Source organism: Ailuropoda melanoleuca, chromosome 4, assembly GCF_002007445.2.
Source record: "Ailuropoda melanoleuca isolate Jingjing chromosome 4, ASM200744v2, whole genome shotgun sequence".
In the NCBI taxonomy this organism is placed as follows: domain Eukaryota; kingdom Metazoa; phylum Chordata; class Mammalia; order Carnivora; family Ursidae; genus Ailuropoda; species Ailuropoda melanoleuca.
Genome location: NC_048221.1, coordinates 138,874,012 through 138,893,906, shown reverse-complemented (window position 1 = coordinate 138,893,906; position 19,895 = coordinate 138,874,012). Strand labels below are relative to the sequence as shown.

Below are 19,895 nucleotides of genomic sequence, written 5' to 3'. Positions count from 1 at the left end.
TGAGCTCTCCTCTGTGCTAAGCCCTGCCTACAGAAGAAACAAGATGCTTGCAGAATGCAAGGGAAGGCAGGCACGAGTAGGTTGCAAGAGATTGGGGCTACGAGGAAGGTGTGCCTGGCATGTCAGGAGGCTCAGAAGGAGAAGGCCAGAGAAGCCTTCCAGATGGAGCCTGGAAGAATGACTAGGTTTATTATTATTATCCCCCCCCCCCACCAAACCGTAAGAGACTCTTCATCTCAGGAAACAGAGGGTTGCTGGAGTAGGTTTCTTTCACGTTCTTTATCTCTAAAAGATGGTGACTCATCCATGGTGTGTTGAAAAGAAAAAACTCCATCTGTAATGTTTGCCAATTTCCTTGGTGTAAATACTCCCACTGAATAATAGCAAATCTCAAGGTCCCGTGTGTGACGCCACGGCGACAGCACACCGTTGGGTCCACCGTACAGGTAGGAGGGATGCAAATACCTTCAAGAGAACAGACCACAGTGAGTAGGTGATAGTAAAATAATGAGGAAGTGATGAATTTGAGTATTTATGATCTTTGTTTTTACTATAATTTATGTAACTATAAATTGTTACAACTTCATGTTTAATAGCGACGGTGTTTAATAACCAGCTCCCCAAGTTCCAGAAAACCAGTCAGCTCTCCAGCTCACCACAGGGTTACGCCTTCCCTTAACCTCTACCACCTTGCAAGCCGCTCCCACATCCCCGGGCATTAGACCATCCTTCTGACCGGGCTCCCTGTCCCTCCCCGACTTTGCCCACCAGTCCCCACAGTTAGCTGTAGTAACCTTTCTAAAATGCAGTGGGACCACGTCATTCCCCTGATGAAGACTCTTGAATGGGTCTCTGTGGTTTTCAGTACCCCCCTTCCATCCCACCCCCGTGTCCCTGGCTCCCCCCCACCTCCAGCACCTTGTGCTCCCAGCTCACCCCACAGCTCCCCTGTCCCCTGCCCCTGCTGCTTACAGCGCCCTCTCTTGTTCTTCACACCCAGGTACACTGTCCTCCAGATCCCCACTTGGACATGACTTTCTGGGGAGACTTTTCCTGGCCCACCACCCGGGAGAGGGTACCCCGTTGTGTTGCCACAGGGCCTGGGCTGGAGCATGTCCCAACTGGGTTGTAACAATTCGGTTTGACCATGGAGTTGAGAGTGGGGCCTGGTGCAGACTTCCTGGCTGTGACTCCTGGCTCTGCCACTTACTGGCTGGGTGTCCTTGAAGAAGCCAGATCACCTTCAGAGTCTCTTCCTCTCCTGCAAAGTAGGGTACTAGCAGCCCCGACCTCACAGGCTGCGTGCGAGCCTCCTACGATTTAGCACCACCGAGTGCTGACCGCAGAACCGGCCCACAGAGAGGGCCCCTGCGAGGTAACTGCTACTGGCCCTTTGACAGTCACCACACAGCCCGAGCTCCTTCTTCCTGCTGCTGGAGATGCAAGGGTAGCCCTGTGCAGGGACGGAGTAGACGCTCGAGGACTCTGCAGAATTGAATAATTCTGAAGAATGGATCGACAGGAGAGGGAAAGGCCGGTATTCCCGGCAGAGAGAAAATCCAGCAGGAGCCCCAGGCCTCAGTGCCACAGGAAGATCGGGAGGCTACGGGCCCGGATCTGGCTCCGACATTCTCTCTGAGGCCCCCAGCTCCGTTTCCCCACCCTGTGTTAGCTCGCTTGTGTTGCTGGCACAAAGCTCCTCAGACAGGCCAGCCAACACCACAGGCCTTGATTTTCTTGCAGCTCTGAAGGCTGGAGGTCCCAGACCAGAGTCCGGCAGAGGTGATCGCGAGGAAAGCTCTCTCCCTGGCTCGTATCCTCACATGACGTTCCTGGGTGCTTGCCCACAGGTAAGGCCCCGGCATCACTTTCTGTGCTTAGAAGGACGCTACTGCTATTGGGTTAGGGCCCCCCCGCCCATGACATGATTTAACCTTAATTACTGCCCCAGAGGCCCCATCTCCAAATAAAACCACACTGGGAGCTGGGCATGCAAATCTGGCAGGGAAGCAAGCCTTCAGTCCCTAGCCCCTCCCTGTGCCCCCCAGTACGCCCCTCTGGCCCTGCACAGGAAGAACAGCCCCGTGGGTCCTGGTCTCCACCCCCTGGGGACAGGCATTCCATCAGCGCTGCAAGGAGGCCAGCTGCTCCCAGCACCTCTGCTAATGACTGGCTAAGTGTGTCCGCTGCGTCTGGAGCCTGAGAATTTGTTTTTTTAACTAGGGACCTTATTAGCTGCTAACTGCTGAGAGATGAAAAATTGCAGTCGGACCATTCAGGTGCTTGGCCTTTCAGCTCAAATTTCCTCTCGGGGCCCCGCCCCTACCTCTGCATATTCAGAATTTTCCAACCAGTTCCATTCTGTCAAGTAATTATTTACAAATTAGATTTCCAGGGAATGCACTATCAGAGAATGCTAGCATTACATACGTAAATAACAACAAATTACTTTTTCCAACAACCCAGTGTTATTAGAAATCTCAGGGACCTGTCACCCCTGTTCCCCGTCCTGACAGCATTTATCAGCACTTCGTCTCCCCAAGTGGAGCTGGGGATGTATACAGGGCAAGTGACAGAAAGCCGTGATCGGTGCTGTTGTCTTGGCATATCATGAAACAATACTCTTTTCAAATCATCTTCTCAATTCAAAATGCCCAGGCACTCGGTAAAAATAGGAAGCATTTATTTGTGGTTTCATTAGAGCTATAATCACTGCTTGCTGTAAAGCATCTACTATTGGCAGGAATTGGCCTTCAGGCTCCCATCAGATATCCGGTCCCCTCTGTTCCCGGAGTGGAGCGGCACGATTATTCATGTGCAGCTGAAAAGACGACATCGGCCAGTCTCTCTGCAGCTAGGTGTGGCCCTCTGGGCTCCGGCCAAGGATGTGCAAGATGAAATGTGTGAAGGCAAAGGAAGGAGGGCCTCCAGAACCACTGCTTAATAAAAGCAGAAGGGAGGGGAGTGGTGCCCTTTGTCCTCTTCTTCTTTCCTTCTCTCTGAAACATGGATGTGACATTGCAAATACCCACGAACATCTTGACCATGAGATGACCATGAGATGGAGGCAAACCGTGCCCTGGCTGGAGCAGTGGAACAGCAGGACAGAAGGAGCTGGGGTGCCCGGTGACGGTGCAGCAGCCGCCCAAGCCCTCGGCTGCCCGTACCAGACTTCCTTAGTGAGAGAGAGAAGCTTTATCTTGCTCAAGCTGCCCTTACTTGGGGCGTTAGATGCAGCCAAGCTGATTCAAACCCACGCCATGCTTTACACATGTTCTCTCCACGTTCTCTGCATGCAGCCAGAGGTGCGCTCAAGAACTGTGTGCTGCATTCTGTTCCCTATGCCCCAAAAGGCAATCCTGTCCCCTAAGGCTCCCTGTGCAGTTTAGGATGCGAAATCCATCCTGACTTTATTAAAATCCAAGGCAACAGATCCCATGCAGACTTGACTCTCACCTGCTAGAAGTTGGTCAATATCAAAGTATCCGCATTAGATAGTGTTTGCTTTTTCCCTTTTCCTGCAGAACTCACGATAGAAAACTGGGAGTGAGGTGGCTGTGTGCCTGTGTGTGTGTGTGTGTGTGTGTGTGTAGAGTGGTGTGTGTGCACATGAGCTCTTGTGCATGTGAGGATGGGGGGTGGAGAAATGGAGAGACAGAGGACAGAAGAAAAGTGTGAGACGCTGCCGATAAATGGAACTGAATTAGCATTTCCTTTCAAAAGCACCGCAATTCTGATGAACATTTACATCGAAGCACTAACTCATCTGCACTTAAGGGCTGTTAAAACTCTAACCACCACAGCGAAAAATGTAGTCTAACAGCTCAACTTCATATAATTTTATTATTTTCCATAAAAGGGAAATGTTAAGTGTATAACTAAAAGGGATTGAGTTTTTATGTTTATGTAAGACTTTTCACATAATTAGAGTCACCAATCTATAAACTTCATTTTCAACACAGCCCCAAGTTTTGGTGTAAAAAGGGTGATCACCATAATCCCAAAATACATCTAGTCAATTGTGGGAAATACCCGAATAACTATGAACCTCCCAGAAAAAAAAAAAAGTCATTTTTATATTCCTTTGATGATACACATTACTACACTCACATATTTCAAATAAGAATCATATGAAAATAATATTATTGCAAGACTAAGACCCACTAACATGCTGAGCGTAGCTCAGAGTTAGTAATCAATTGGATCACACACTTTAGACTGAAATTCCACAGTATTTTTCAAGAGTGTTAATGGCCTCTGCCTGCAAGAGTGTCAGACCCACATTCTTTTTTCCAAAAACCAAAATGACAATAATTAAACCAGGCAGCTGCTGCCCCCAGTAATATGACAACCTCTCCCCGCTCCCTGGAATTTGCTGGAATCACCCTGCTTGAGCTCATCTCATTCGAATTAGCGGTTCCCTCCCGGTGCCCCAGCAATCTGGGTGAGTTTCCCATCTATTAGCTGAATTATTCAGATGTTTTCCCACAATGGCACTAGCAGTGCTCATATAACTAGTTTCTAAATCAACAGTGAATTACATTATTGACAATCTGAGCAGATTAATTAAGAAATCTGTCAGGAATGACACTATGAGAGCTGGCTCCATTTCAAGTCCGATCCTCAGTCTTAGAGACAGAATCATACCTGATGCGATTGCAGAAGCGGAAGGGCAAGCTACGACACCAAAGCTGGGTTGGGGAGACAGCCCCTCTGGGCTGACAGGAAGAGCCAGGGTGGGGTGGGGGCAGTAGGCAATGCACGTGTGTGCTCGCACGCGTGCACAAACACACACACACACACCCCATGGGGTTACTGGCTGCCTTACATCAACGAACAAGTGAGGCTGAAAAACATGTTTTGTGCAGAGTAGAGTGCTCGTACGAATTGTTGTTAATCCCAGGCCCAGATTCTGGTAACAGGAAACATCATGGATATGTCAGAAGAAGCTACTTTACCTTTTGGGCTTTTGAATGCGTGTATTGCAACATTTGGGGTCTCGATCTCCAAAAACTAAGCAGCCTGGGAAACTCCCTTTTGGGGCTCCACTATGAGAAAGCAACTTCTCTACCTATTTATTTTTTTTCTCTTTATAATAGAAGTTTTGTCGATTTCCCAGTCTGACATCCAAAACCCAGCATAAAATGCAAATAAATTAATTAGTGTAACACAAGATCAGAATATCATAGTATTCTGCTGCTGTATTAGATTTAATTAATTCAAGAAAGTTTAAGATCTCTTAGAGCAGTCACAAAACCTTCCGCACATTTAGGTAGATAACACATAGAATCTGAAGTCTGAAGTCCTGGATTTGGCTCTGACGCCAGTCCCTGAGGAACTGTGTGGCCTTGAGCCTGTCTGTCACTTATCCCCCAAAGCTCGGTGTTCTCACCTGTAGCGATCCCTGCCTCCCGGCTACAGTGAGAACCAACAGGGAAAATGGGTTTGAAGGGGGTAGAGGGCCGATATTCCAAGCGCTCTTGTTTAGACACACACCTGCAGGGGCTCACCTCATTTCATGCTCACAACAGCATTTCCTCCGGTTTAAGAGTAAGAACACTGAGGCTCACAGATGGTACGTAAATACTCTAAAAGTGAAAAGAAGGCTGACCTGCACCAGGGTCTTTGGGCTCCCACGCTGAGGCTGGGTGCCCTGGGCCAATGGGTTGGAGCTGAGTTTGGTCAGGTGAGTCAGTTCTCAGAGAGGGTGGGAGGGGGCATGGTGTGGGTGCCAGGCTAGGAAGGAGGGTGTTCCGGAGCCTCCCCTAGGGAGGAAGGTGCCCAAACCAGGGGGAGACGTGCACGTGCATGGTGTGTCTGGGGACCCATGAGCACTAGTGGGGCCAGTCTAGGGCTACAGCCAAGGAGTTGGGCCAAGGGAGAAGAGTGGTCGTGATAATAATACCAATCACAGAGGTGCACACTTCTCGAGGATGAGCTCTGGGCAGGCACTGTGCAGGGTGTTGATCACATGCTCATGCCACCATGTGACAGAGGAAGACACCAAGGCTCAGAGAGGTTAAGTGACTTGAAATTGGTTGTGAAGTGGACTTGGAGAGTCTGAGGAATGAAGAGGGAACATTCCATCTTCTCAGAACTCTCCACGGAGCCCTTCCCACCCAGAAAGCAGCCTCAGGACAGCCTGAGACATTGTCAGGGGACAGTGACATGGGAACAGTAAGGCTGACCCTACCTGAGGCTGTTGAACAGAAGTTGGAAGGCCCATTTTCCTGGGATGTGGCCAAAGCAGATCTTACCTTTGTCTCTTCCACCTCCAGATTCTGTGGTTCCATGAGGCTCAAGATTGGGTCAGGTTTGTGACCTGGTATTCTCCAAAATCCTCATTGGTCACGTCCAAACGTCTAAAAGAACCTAGGACAAAGAAGGATGGTGTTCACAGAGAGAGAGAGAGAGAGAGAGAGAGAGAGAGAGAGAGAAGAGTTAATATGTGTTATTTCTGCAGGGCTGGAGACCAGAAGTAGGGTGGTTACTATTTTTTCCTTATACTCCTCTATATTTTCAAATTTTCTACAATGGCCACTTGTTACTTTGGTAATCAGAAAAATATAATCATCTTAAACAAAAATAATATGTAACTACAAATGGCTAACAGAAAGCCATGGCTTCTGGAAGCCCACAGATGGAAATGTTGTGAGGCGTAGTGGGAAAAGTACAGATTTAGCAAGTCAAAGCCTGCCATGTCTTGACCATTACACTTAGGGCAAGTCATTTAACCTCTCCAGACCTCATTTCATCATTCACAAAATGGAGTTACAATGTTTCCTCAATAACGTCACTGGATTTCTGAAAGGGTCAAACCACTTACATATTTAAGGTGCTTTGTATAATGTAAAGGCATTCCTATTGTCATTACTCACATTGATGGGGTACTAAAGGTATTAGTATCAGTATTGGTATTATTGATGTAGAGGGAAACTGGACACTCAAGAACAAAATTTTTCTTTATATGAAAACATTAACATAGGTGATATCCACTCTTGTAGGGCCATTATATTGCAAATGAAAATAAAGAGAGCCCCTTCTATTTGTTTGAGTCTTATTGACATCACTAAGCCTATTGATAGAGATTCAGGGGCTTTGAAACCATCAGTTAAACTGAAAGCTTACCCAGGGATCTGGAGAGAAACAAAGTAGTCTTCTTTTTTTTTTTTTTTTAAGATTTTATTTATTTATTTGACAGAAAGAGAGACAGCCAGCAAGAGAGGGAACACAAGCAGGGGGAGTGGGAGAGAAAGCAGCAGGCTCATAGCAGAGGAGCCTGATGTGGGGCTCGATCCCATAAAGCCGGGATCATGCCCTGAGCCGAAGGCAGATGCCCAACCGCTGTGCCACCCAGGCGCCCCAACAAAGTAGTCTTCTTACATCATTCTTCCCAGTTTTAAGATGAAAAGTTGTATATGTAACTAATGAATCGTGAACACTACATCAAAAGCTAATGATGTACTACGTTGGCTAACAAACATAATTAAAAAATTAAAAGTAAAATAAAATAAAGAAAATTTTAAAAAAGAAAGAAAGAAAAAAAAAGCTATATATCCTTTAGCCCAGACGGGAAGGTCCTTCTAGAGTAACACAGCTTGCTGTGTGGAGGATGAGGGTCCCATGGCAGTTGTCCTTGGTCCTGACACTGACTTTGATCCGTCCAATGAAAAAATATTCAACCGTAGCGAGTGTAACCCTTTTCAGAAAAACTACAAAACGGCCACTTTAAATAATTATGATCTTATTGCATTAAATATTATTTATACATAGACCCACAGTATAAAATAATCTAGAAACCTACACTCCAAATTAAAGCAAAATATATTGTGCAGACTCCTTTTAATTTATAACCAGAAAAAATGGAATTGTGGTAATGGAGTCTTCCCATTTTAGCTGATTCCATAAATGAAAACAAGAGATTTGTCATTAAGTGGTATTGATGATACCCATAGTGTTCATATATTTGTCAATTTCATTAACCTTTCAAATTAGGTATTCATAATGTGTTAATTGACAGCATGACACATCATTATATTATTCAGTGTAATTTCATGGAGATATATATATAGTTGATCATGTTAGAATCTCTTGTCTTTACAGCTGTTAGAAAACATTATACTTTCCAAGATCATTAGGGATGTGTGAAAACCAAGCAGCTAAATCTACAGCTCAAATAACGGTCCCTGCTTGGCCTTGAATTCTGATCAGGGCATGACGAGACAGTTTCCACCAACGAAGAGCTAAGCTTCCTGGAATGTTCTGTATAAGAACTGGAGAAGCACAACGCTGACGGAGAGCTTAAGAATTTGTTTAATTAAATTCTTTGCCTTCAGATTGGCAGTGATAAACTGGATCATGGCTCAGCAAATAGTCGCTTCCCCACCCCCTTGGGAGAGAGCATACTTTCCTGCCCTACTGATTATGGGATTGGCCAGGTGCTTGTTCTGCCAATGGGCTGTGAGGAGGCGTGATAGGAGCAATAGCTTTAAGTGTGCGTGCACGGTTGTTCTGTCCTTTTGAGCTCCTGCGCTCCAGCATGAGAAGAACATGGCCCAGATGGCAGCTTCCCATTTTGTATGGGCCTCAGACTCCCAGAGCAAGAAGGCCCCAAGGCACCACCCATTCCAAACGCTCATTCCCATGTAAGGGAGCACAAATCCAGGGCCTGAAGGGATGCATTTGGGGAGAGCCAAGAATGACATCCATACCTTTCTACTCATAGCCCTGTGCCCTTCCTTGAGGAGACGTTTCAGAAAGTAAACACAATTGGCTTAATAAAAACAAACAAGTGGGTATCTTGCATCTGTGTTGGAAAATGCAAGGAGTAGAGATGTGTTTAGTAAACCATCTAGAAAGCACTTCCAGAGTCCCTAAGTGATCAAATTTGCTCAGGCATGCTGTCCTTGCTACAGAGATGCAGTTTCCTTATAAATTATCAGGTGCTCCTTCTCTTTGAACCAAGACCCAGCAGTCAGCGCAGAGCCCTGCAAGGCTTTTATCTTGTTTCTCCCATCGGTGATTTGATTCATCACTGACAGATGCTGCCTGGATTTGTTCCTTCACTCTTCACTCCACGGTAAAAACACAGAAGCAGCTAGTGTCGATGGGAACAGCCTTGGTACTTTCACTATCAAGTGACTTTGCTTTCACCCTGTTGGCCTGCCAGCCAGGCTGTCTCAGTAAACATGCACTCACTGAAACTACTCTCTCCGCTCTTTCCCAGGCACCTTGCTTCTGATCTTTACAACCCTCTGAGATATCCCCTGTTACAGACGAGAAAGGAAAGCTCAGAAATTGACTTTCCTGGGGTCCCAAGTCACTAAATATCTGAACAAAAATTCAAATCCAGATCTGTCTTCTAAACATTTCTCCTGTGTGCCAAAGCACAATTTTTTTAATGAAAAAAAAACAAAACAAAACACTCTTTAATAACAGAAGATCAGCAATCACAGGGAGATTTCTGGAGATGAACCCAGCTGATCTTATTTCTAAAATTCACAAATACCAAAGGGAAGTTGGTAAATCACAGCTGGGAATTCTATCTGCACTTTACTCCCTTTTCACCTACGCTGAAAAAGACCTTCCACATTTCCTCTAAAAAACAAATCAGAAGGCCCTTTGTTACACCTGAAAATCACCCAGGGCTTTGTCATCCCATCTCTGGGTCCTTAGGGCCCCACCCACAGCTGCCTAGAAGGTATCCCTTGGTTACCACGGTAAACTAAAGAGGCTAAACTTCAGACAGCTACTGAAAGGGTAAGTAAGACAGGCAGGCCTGGCTTAAATACATAAATAAATAAACAAACAAACAAATAAATAAGTCACGCCCGAGATGTTCTGATAGCTGCCAGTGAAAGCAGGTTCCCTGTCGCTGAGGAGGCCGTGGGATGCGTGTCATGCTGCACTGGAAGACACGGCCAGGCTCAGCCTGATGACAGGGATGGGCATCTAGTTAGTGACTGCAAAGCGCTCTGGAAATGAAAGAGCGTCAGAAGCCCAACAACGGTCTGGAGGGCCCTGATGCACCTTTGGTGGCTGCCACCTCCGAGCAGTGGAAGGACCCAACCAATGCTCTCCCAAAGGAGCCACGTATGATGGCCACATCTTCATGCTGCCCTTGCATCTCACTCAACATGACCACACAATGGAGATGGTGGAAGAAGGCACTTTTTGCATCAACTCAAAACGAAGAACAAATAGCAGTCGTGCTTCCTGTTTAACGACAGGACACTGTTTCCCTCAGCACGGGTGAATGGCAGGGCTTGACCACACGGGTTACACCTGTCAGCAGAGGTCAGTCAGACTCTGTCCAGGCTGTCTTTCTCACAGCTGCTCGCACTTGCAAGAGACAGTCCGATCACAAAGGACATGGGCTCTCAGAGGGAGACGTGCCTCTGTCCTCAAGAGAGGAACCACAGAGAAGCCCATCAGCGTGTCCGCGGTGCAGGGCCTCCCCTGCCCCCCAGCCTGGGCAGTTAGCACAGTACTTCCTGCATCGTGAGAGCCGCCCCTCCCCCCACCCCGGGTCTTACGCTCGATGGAAATGTCTCTCAGAGCTGGGCGGTTCTCTTCACACCTTCAAATGAAGCCAAATTCTGTTTGTCAGTTTTCTCTTCTTGTTTTGCTCATTAGGAAAGGCCTGCTGTACATGGTAACACCTGCCATAAGCTTGCTTCTTTGCTGCTTCCAGCCCCCATACCTTCCCCTCCTGGTGGAGCCCATTCTCTGTGCCTTAACATCTGTCCTTTCCTCCTTGTGCCACAAAGGCCAGCCTGGAAGCTTTGTGGAGAAAAGGAGGGGCAGGTGTCCCTGGGCATTAGGGAAGAACAGAAATGTTCTTCAATGCCACGTAGAGGAGAGAACACGGGCTGTGGCATCAGACAGACCTGGGCACAACTTGGCCTCTGCTTGATCAGAACCTCAGGTTCCTTGCTACAAACTGCCAAACAGTTAAATGAAAAGGTTTGGGCAAAGTTCTGGGTGTGTAACACCCAACACTCAATAAATGGTAACCATCACCAGATATTTTTAGAGCTGTCAAGTCAACGAGTGCAGACTTGACAAAGAGGGTAACTCAAAATGTGAACTAACATTTACTGATCCTTACTATGGGCCTGGCTTTGACCTTATTTCATTTAATCTGTTCAATAATCCTGTGGCATAAATGTTGTCATTATCCTCATCTTGTAGAACATGATGCTAAGGTCCAGAGAGGTTGAGGAACCTTCCCAAGGTTGCACAGGAAGTGCTGTGATGCAGGCACAGAATGAGTATAGAGGCCGCTTTCCTAAGTCCTGTGATACAGTGACCCCCTCCAGCGAAGCTAGTGAATCAGGATTTCCATCTGAGAATCTACCATTCTATGACTTATTTTTGTTCTGTTTTGTTTTATTTTTTTCTCTAGGGAAGCTGGAGTAGAAGAAATTTTACAAAGGGACATAAGAGCTGGAATGGAAGCCCAGAAGCAACAGTCCGAAGGGGAAGGTATCGGGAGACTGAGAAAACCCAGGCACCAGACAGCTACCTTGAGGCTTGACTTAGTTCAAGTTGGCTAGGAAGGAGAAACCAAGGCCAGGCTTGGATCATCTGGTCTACTGGAAGATACAGTCCAGGGCAGAAACAGTGAGGGGAGGGAAAATACGAGTGGGAAGGATAAACAGCACACACAGTTGGCATGTCACCAAGCTGCAGGCTTCATCAGTCACCGAGAGACACAAAGTGTCCCCATGCCACGTGGGACATCTGGGCCATGGAGTGGCCCACCCAAGGGAGAAAAGTTGGGGAGTTGTTGCTAGGTCCCTCCCATCTCTTACACCTGCTCACAATTGCCCCACGAGCAGGGAACACCTACCCTTCCCAAGGGCCACCTCTCTGGGTAGCCCCAAAGCCTGGGCTAGTAGAGGCAGTGGTCTGAACCTCCATGCCCGTTGCAGCCCCTGCCCTCACTCTGCTGGGGATGAGGGGGTCAGGGAGGGCAGAAGTCTCCTGGGGGTCCAGGAGACACGTGAGACCTAGAGAACTCAAATGCAGGGAAAACTGTGTCCTATTCAGGGCCCTGGGGTCCCTCTGAGAAGTCAGGGCAGGCAGGGAGGCTGTGCCATGCCTCAGTCTTGGGCTAATTTGCAAGTGTGGAGGGGAGTTTAGTCCAAGCTGCCCAGAGCCTCCTGTGTCCCCAGTGCTAGGGAGCTAGGCCGTCAGAGCAGTATAGCTCGTTCACATTCTCGAGGCTGAGGAAACCCAGAGCCCAGGCGAGCACCACAGGGCGGAACTGGAACCATCCTGACGCTGGTTGGGGAAGGCCATTCTTCTGAGCATCAGTGCAGAGAAGGGGGACCTGGGCCTGCAGCCATCCCAGCCTTCACTTAGCCTCACACTTCTGGCTGGGGCCTTGAACCTCTTCTGTGCAAAAACAGTCCTAACCAGGCCTTGCCAGCCTCTAGAGCCTCGGTCTCCTCGTCTGTAAAATGGGGTGAGGACTCAGGCTGCTGTGACCAGGGCTGCTGTGAGAGTCACGAGTAGGTGATGTCAGAGAAGGTGACTTGCAGGACTCTGCTTAGTGCCCCGGAGAGCCAGGTGGTCCCCGGAGACCCAGGCCCGAGAGTAAATGGTGGCTGAAGAACTGGCTGCAAGGCCTGGAGCATCGGAACTCTGTGGGAGGCTCCCGGCTGGTGGAGGGAGGTCCCAGATGCGCTGCGAGAGGGACTGATTGTGGAGGGAGAAGGGCTCTGGGCAGCAGGGGCTGGAAGCCGGCTCTTCCTCTGCTGTCCTGAGCTGGGCTAAGCCTCGAGGAATGTGAATTACAAATTTGCTGCCAGTCATCCAGGTCAAGGTAAGGAGGTGTTTCACTCAACAATTTGTAAGCTAAAGGCATAATCTTAAATATTAAGATCTTTAATACATGGGCCCCATTAGAACTCTTGCCCTGGGCGCCTGAGGATTTTCAGGGGTGTGTTCTCTTACTCCACCTCCTTCTAGTACCTTCCGCCCTCTGCAGCGACTTCGTTTATCCATGGGAGCAGGAAAAACGTTGGAGCAGGCAGGAGAGGGTGGGCAGGCACCAAATTCTCCTCCAGCTTGGATATTTCTTTTCTCCCCTATCTGTCCTAACCTTCCACTCACCTTCCTAATGAAAAAATGCACTTCGAGAAGGCTGTTTTCCAAAACATACCCTGGTGTTCATCCATTCACTCATTCATTCATTTGTTCAGGCAGTATCTGTGGAGTGTCTGCTCAGTGTCAGCCACCACACCGTGGAGATGCAGCACAGGACAGAGCTGGCCAGACGAGCCTCCACCCTCAAGGAGCTTGAACTCTAGCGGCACAAGACACAGCAGACCTAGGGCCACCAGCAGGGACGGTGCCCTCCCATCCGACCGCATGCGGCTCGCTCCACCACGAAGCCCCAGGAGGTTTGGCTCAGGCAGCAAGACGCTTGACCGTGGTCACTTAACTCCTGGAAGCCCGAAGTGGGCTGGGGCAAGAGCCCACATGCCTCCATCATCAGGCCCCTCCTGTGTCAGGGATTAAGTATCCATCCTAAGAATGACATTAACTCACCAATCTTGGCTTGAAGATACAACGGCTCCTTCCTTTGGTGCAATATTGGGAGTGCAGAGCAGATGAGAGAGGAGATGAATCAAGCACCACCCACAGAGACACACTGGCATCGTGATCGACTACGGTGGAATTTTTTTTTTTCAAAACCGATAAACAGGAAAGGAGTTTTGGTTTTAAAAATCAACCAATTTCCTTGCTGTAGCCGTATCTAGGTTGTGTATCGAAGAAAACAAAAATAATTCTGGGCACAGAAGGGAGATGGAATATTTCTGCACTCAGCACTGGGCCAGGTTGGCTTACTCCCAGACATAAAGGATTCTGGTGTCCCTTTTTAAATAAAAATAAATAAAATAAAGCGGTTCAACCCCGATGGTGCGTGCCAACAAATGTTACATAGCAGTGGGTATTGGTGGGTGGTGTGAAACGTTTCCCAATGGCTAAGAGCACAGCAGCCCTGTTGTGAAGCAAACAGCTGGGAGGAAAACACAGGTGTGTTAACACAGGCCGGCCGTTCCCACTGCCCTGCCCACTGCACCCCCACCCCTGGTGCCGGCCAGGGTCATGGGGCCACAGCTGGCCACAGAGGGGCTTGGTCCAAGAAGGCAGGCTGAGAGGACAGCTTCTGCCAGGCCATTGTCCCTGCCAAGGTCACAGCCCCGCTCCCACCCGGCGCCCCTCCCCCACCAGCCCCCCAGGCCACTGGCTCCAGTTCCATCCATGCCCAGAGCCCAGACCAGGGCTGGGGTCAGCAGCTCTGCTCTGTGACTGTTTCCTGTTGCTGAAAGGCTCACAAGCTCGTTAGAGTAAAAACACGGAATGCAGGACGTGGACACGGCTTGACGGGGCGTTCTGGGAATTCCCGTGTCCGTGCACTGGCCTGACTGTGCAGTCCGAGTGAGTCACCCTTGGTGGCGGCCGTGAACGCCTCAGAGGGCAGTAGGGGCAGTGATGCTGTGTCCCACAACCGTTTTAGCAGGGATCCTGGGTAGGTTTCCGGAAGAACGTGAAGACATTCAGTAAAGAGGTGCACCTCTCCTGTGACCCTGCAGGGAAGTGAGCTGTGAGCTCATTCCTCACCTCATGGAGTCACCCCCTCCCACAAAAGGGACCTTCGAATGACCTTTCATGTGCTTTACGTGTGAGGGGTGCAGAACTGTTTTCCAAATGAACTTTAGTTCAGTCAAAAGGATAAAAAGAGTTGATAGAAAGCACGAGGATCCTTGAGACCATGTTTTAACGCTGAGAACTGTAATGCATTAAATGATGCAATGTTTACAAGACAATAAATGGTCAGCCTTGGATACTTTCACTGCTGTCCATTTGGCCTGGCCTCCGGTGAGGACCCCTTTTCTTCTCTCTGATACAAAGTTTCTAAAGCCAGCCAGATCCAGGGGGTCCACCAGGCTCCTGAATTGCGTGTGGACCCCCCTTTTTTTGGAGAGAGCACGCAGGGCCCTCACTAAAGGCTGAAGGCTACCGTGTGAGTCACCCCCTCCAAGTCTGTGGAAGACGAGCAGACATCATCATCCATTTGCTCTTCCAGGGACCGGACTCCCACATCGCCATGCCCAACTTCCCCTCTGGCTTCCTCCTGCCTGTGGTCAATGCCATGTTTCCTCAAGGGAGCCTTTGCTGAAGATGGATGGTTGGACTGAACCCAGGCACAGAGGCAGGTGAGTGAGGTGACAGGGGGCTGGAAGCAGCGGAGTGTGCCTGATGGCCAGCCACAGCCTCCTCCGGGCTGCCCTCCTGGCCAGCGGCCCCTCCCCGGCCACCCCCACACCGTGGAGGGCTTGCACTGGCGCGGGGGCTGGGGCTGGGAGAGAAGCCAGCAGCGGCCAGCTCCGCTTCCCATGGACTTGCTCATCCAAGGGGTGTTTCCTGAGCACCTCCCAGGGGGCTTGGGGACCCCACCAGGGTGATGCAACAATGCGGGGGGCACTGGCAGGACCCTCTCCTCCTCACACAGGCTGGGCCAAGGATCCTGTGTGCTCTCCCAGAGGGCCCTTGAGCGCGGAGTTCCCGGGGCTCAGAGTCAGACGCGCTGACACGCTGCTGAGAGAAATCCTGAGAGCAGCCGGTCGGATCAGTGAGCTGCACACGTTGCAGTTTGACTTCGATTCTGAAAACCTTGCGTGCAAGTCCTCGGTGCTCAGCCGGGTGCACCAGACAGCCCCGCAGGATGCTAAAGGAAGTCCCGAGTGCACTGGCCCCTGCTCTCATCTCCTGCTCCCCGGCCTGGGCAGCACCCAGCAAAGGACGTAGACAGAGACCCTCTCCAGGGGGTGGCCAGTGCCACCGCCGACTCTGGGCTTCTGAGAATGCCCGCTCTGTCACTTAACTTCCAGGTGTGTGACCATATCTAAGCTATTTACCCTGTCATGACCTGCCATCCTCGTCTGTAACAGGGAGGCTAGTGCTGTGCGTTGCTCAAAGGGCTGCTGTCAGCACTGAGTGAAATCACGGGGTAGAGCGCGTACTCCCACAGGCGGCAGGCATTCAATAGGCAGCATGATTTCAACTGCACCCTGGTCTTCCCATCCTAGCACCAGTGGGGAACACCCAGGTATTGCCATTCTGTACTTCATCAAGGGTCCCTGAGCCCTGAGAAGCGAGTGTGACCATGTCCATGTCCGCAGCGGGGGAGAGGGAGAGCGTGCCCGCAGTCCCTCCAGGCGCCCGCGCAGAGCCAGCCTGGCTGTGGCTCCATGGTCGTAAATGCCCCAGACAGCTGAGGCTCTTGGCGAGGAGACACGCAGGCCGTCACGAGCCCTGGAATCAGGTAGTCCATAAATGATGCATCAAGAGCAGAGAGAGCTCCAAACCATGGAGCTTCAGGCCACGGGAACATCTGTGCAGACAGGGGGACCCCGCTGTGCAGCCATCCTGCCTCACCAGGGCCCCCGCAAATACGTCTGCTCCATGGCCATGGCTCTCTGGTTGACACAGCAAAGGCATTTATTGTGACCTTCAAATATATAGCATTTTACAGAATAAAAAGTGCCATGCGATTCCCCAGTGGTGGCACAGTCAATGTGATGAAGGAAAGGAAAATCCTACCTTCAGCCCCTACAGCTGAGCCTGATGGGACTGGCCCCCGCCTCGAGGTCAGAGCAAGTCTCTGGCCGCCTGCCTGGGGTCTGGCACCTGAGGTCCAGGCTGAGCTCTCTGGGGCCAGTGTGACCATCAGAGCTGGCTTCTCTCTCTTTGGAGGACACCTTGCAGCGGAAGCTGGGAGCCCGGCATTCTTCCCCTGGAGGCCTCTCCTCCTCTGGTCTCCAACATGATGGACCCCTCATTGTTCTAGCAATTTTAGCCTCAGCAATTGGGAGGGCAAGAGCCTAGGACATGTGAGGGGGAAGGACCCTGAAAATTAGTAGACATCCTGCTTACACACTGTAGATGCCCAGCGCGTGTTTAACGCTCCGTCTCCAGACTCTGCCTGTGAGGTGCTATGCAGGTGCTCCCCAGTCTGCTAGGAGTTCAGTGATCCAGCAGGTGAACCAGGATCCACTAGGTGAGCTGTGACCTGCTCAGTGTTCAGTGACCCACTCCCTATGTGATCATGGGATCTTCCAAAGCACTACGTGCTTACAATCATGGCGGAATGGAATCTTGCTCTACCAGCACATGAGCTGTGTGGCCCAGGCAAGTCATTCGGTGTCTCGTGCCTCAGTTTCCCCATCTGTAAAATGAGGGAGAAGAAACTCTACCTGACAGCACTGAGATGAGAATGAAATGAATTAACATCAATAAAGTGCTTTAAGCAAGACGGGCATAGAGGCTGCACTATATGTTTTGCTATGTTTTTGATAGTAGTTTCAGAGTAAAATGAAACTAAGTGTTTCTAAGGCATAAGTGCAGACTGCAGGATCCACTAATGCAAATTATTATTTTTTTTGAGAATGGAGGGGGTGTACAATACTATAATATAATATAATATAATATAATATAATATAATATAATACATTTATCAGATAAGACTCCTTCCTCCCTGAGAAAGAAGAGTGTAATAGCAAGAAAGGTAGAAACTAGTCCAAAGAACATGACCGTTTCTGTACTCAATCCTTCATGCGACTATTTGGGGTAAAATGATGTCACTCATCAAATAGGCACATATTAAAGCCCTGAAAGTTCTTCGGAAAATCCGGCATAAACAAACAGAAGGTGAAATTTCCCATGGGCCACGCCAACGATAAGTATCGTTCGGTCCTGAATTTCCTCCTAAAATGATTGAAAATGCTTTTTTGTTCTGATCCCCCTTGGCCATCACTTTAAAGGTAAGATAACTGGGTCATGCATTCGACAGAAGAATGAAAGAGGCCGAGAACCAGCCAAGAGTGAAAAGAGCAGTTGAACAGCACGCATGGCCTCTCCAACCCCAGTGATAAAAGGAGCAGAAAACAAGTTTAAAGAGGCCATTCTTCCGAGGGCCGAACACGGGAGCACTGTTTCAAAGAGGAGCAGAGTGTAAAAACAGTTACCAGCCTGAGACCACAGAACCCAAACTGTGTTCAGAGATCTGTCTACAATTTTAGTTGCAGGTGAAGAAGGGACGCTGGAGATGGTTATCTGTCGGGAGCGTGATCAGTGGTCAACATCACAGGGCTGCACGTCCTGGGGCGTTGGGTGCAAAGGACTGCTAACCTAAGGTCACCACAAAGTAGCCCCAGTGCTCTGGCTGCCCCACAAGCAGAAGAGCAGAAACAGCAGTTATTGTCATGTGGTCATCCATGTGGCCACCCCAACTGCCATGCAAAAGACAGAGAGCTTGTCCACCGGCTCTGCGAGCCGAAAACCGTCCTGCAAAGTTGAGTGGCGAGGTTAGCAATCAATCCTAACAGACACAGGTCAGAAGGCAAGCCCAGCCTTCACGTTACCCAACGGTCAGCTTCCTGAAAGTGGGAACACTGGATTCTCTGTTGCTCTGTCCCTGAAATATAGCCAAATAATTTGCTCAAAGTAGATGCCCAGTTAGGTTCCCTAACTAATTCAGTAAGCGAACGAGAGGAAAGAATCTCATGTCATGTATTCAGCTAAGCTTTAGCCCCATCAATTAGAGCCACAGGTCTCAAACACTTTGATCTCCAGATCTCTTCACACTCTTAAACACCGGGATTCCAGAGGAGAGCTGTTTATGAAGGTTGTCAATATTTACCACATTAGATATTAAAACTGTAGACATTGAGTCACTAGAAGTTGAGAATTCAAGTTTCAACACTGAACCATGCTTTTTTTTTAAAGATTTTTTTTTAATTTGAGAGAGAGAAAGAACTAGAGAGAGAGAGAGAGCACACACAGAGGGAGAGGGAGAAGGAGACTCCCCGCTGAGCAGCAAGCCCAATGCGGGACTCAGTCCCAGAACCCTGAGATCACTACCTGAGCTGAAGGCAGACGCTTTACTGACTAAGCCACCCAGGTGCTTCTGAGAGGTAAAATGCTCCCCAAGTTGCAGAAGAACAGCACCTGTAGGGCACAGGAGGGAGACTGGAACAAGCCTCTCGAACAGCACAGAGACTGCTTTGAAGGTTAAAGTTTAGGTGTGTGCATGGAAACAAACCAGTACCCCCAGGAGAGGCGACGATCACTTCTGTGCTCTACCTGATGGTGCCTGAGTCTCCTGGCAGGAAAACCAGGGTGAGGGCTCCCCTCCGGTTCACAGAAGCTGCAAGAGTTGGTGAACTCGTCTTACCCGATTAAACCGCTAGCAGAGGTTGGACAGGGATTTCAACACGGTCCTTCATAATTCCAAATCTATGCTCCTTCCCCTGCCTCATGCAAATTTCCGAAAACGGACCATTTCTTTACCCAGGCGCACTGGTGGCTTGGTGGCCCCCTGCCCCGATTCATCGTGCTATTTTAGTCAACTACTGCTTTGGTAGTTTTCCTTCTTGACAGGAGTTTTATAAAGTGTGAACAGAGGGTAGTTTTATAAAGTGTGAACAGAGGGTAGTCACTCAATGTTTTGAAATCAGAAACTATATTTTCAATTTCAGATAAATGGGGCATTCTTGACCAGAGGTGAAGCCTCGTCTGGGGCTGGGATCACTGCGTACTCACTCTTGTGTCCTGGAACCTGAAGACCTTCAAAGCCTGCTTGCTGAACAGCCTATTCAGGGTACGTATCACATATGTAATATGTACACATAGAGATACGTTGCTTGTCTTTGATTTCAATGTATTTTCCACACTAAAGGGAAACTATCATAATCACTACTGATCTTGCAGACCAATGAGAAGAGAATAGGGACCAGGATAAAGTTTTCTTTCTCCTTTAGCTCTTTCATTTACAGCCACTGTTAGCAGGTACCATGCAGTGAGACTTTCAGTATGCC

The 19,895-nt window shown here is 49.2% G+C and overlaps 1 protein-coding gene across 8 annotated transcripts in view; it reads right to left on the bottom strand.

Moving 5' to 3' along the window:
- Positions 1–223: 223 nt before the first annotated feature.
- Positions 224–19,895, bottom strand: part of LOC109490461 — a 252,703-nt gene continuing 233,031 nt past the window's right edge. For 6 of the 8 annotated variants that reach the window (XR_004625105.1, XR_004625104.1, XR_004625100.1 and 3 more), the window contains exons 4-5: positions 6,258–6,372; positions 224–465 (exon numbers count right to left, since the gene is read on the bottom strand). The gene's annotated coding sequence lies outside the window, so the exon portion shown is untranslated. Of the gene's footprint in view, positions 466–2,659; positions 3,000–3,021; positions 5,589–6,257; positions 6,373–13,560; positions 14,175–19,895 lie in introns of those variants that run through there. The other 2 variants (XR_004625106.1, XR_004625107.1) reach the window with 2 other exon arrangements.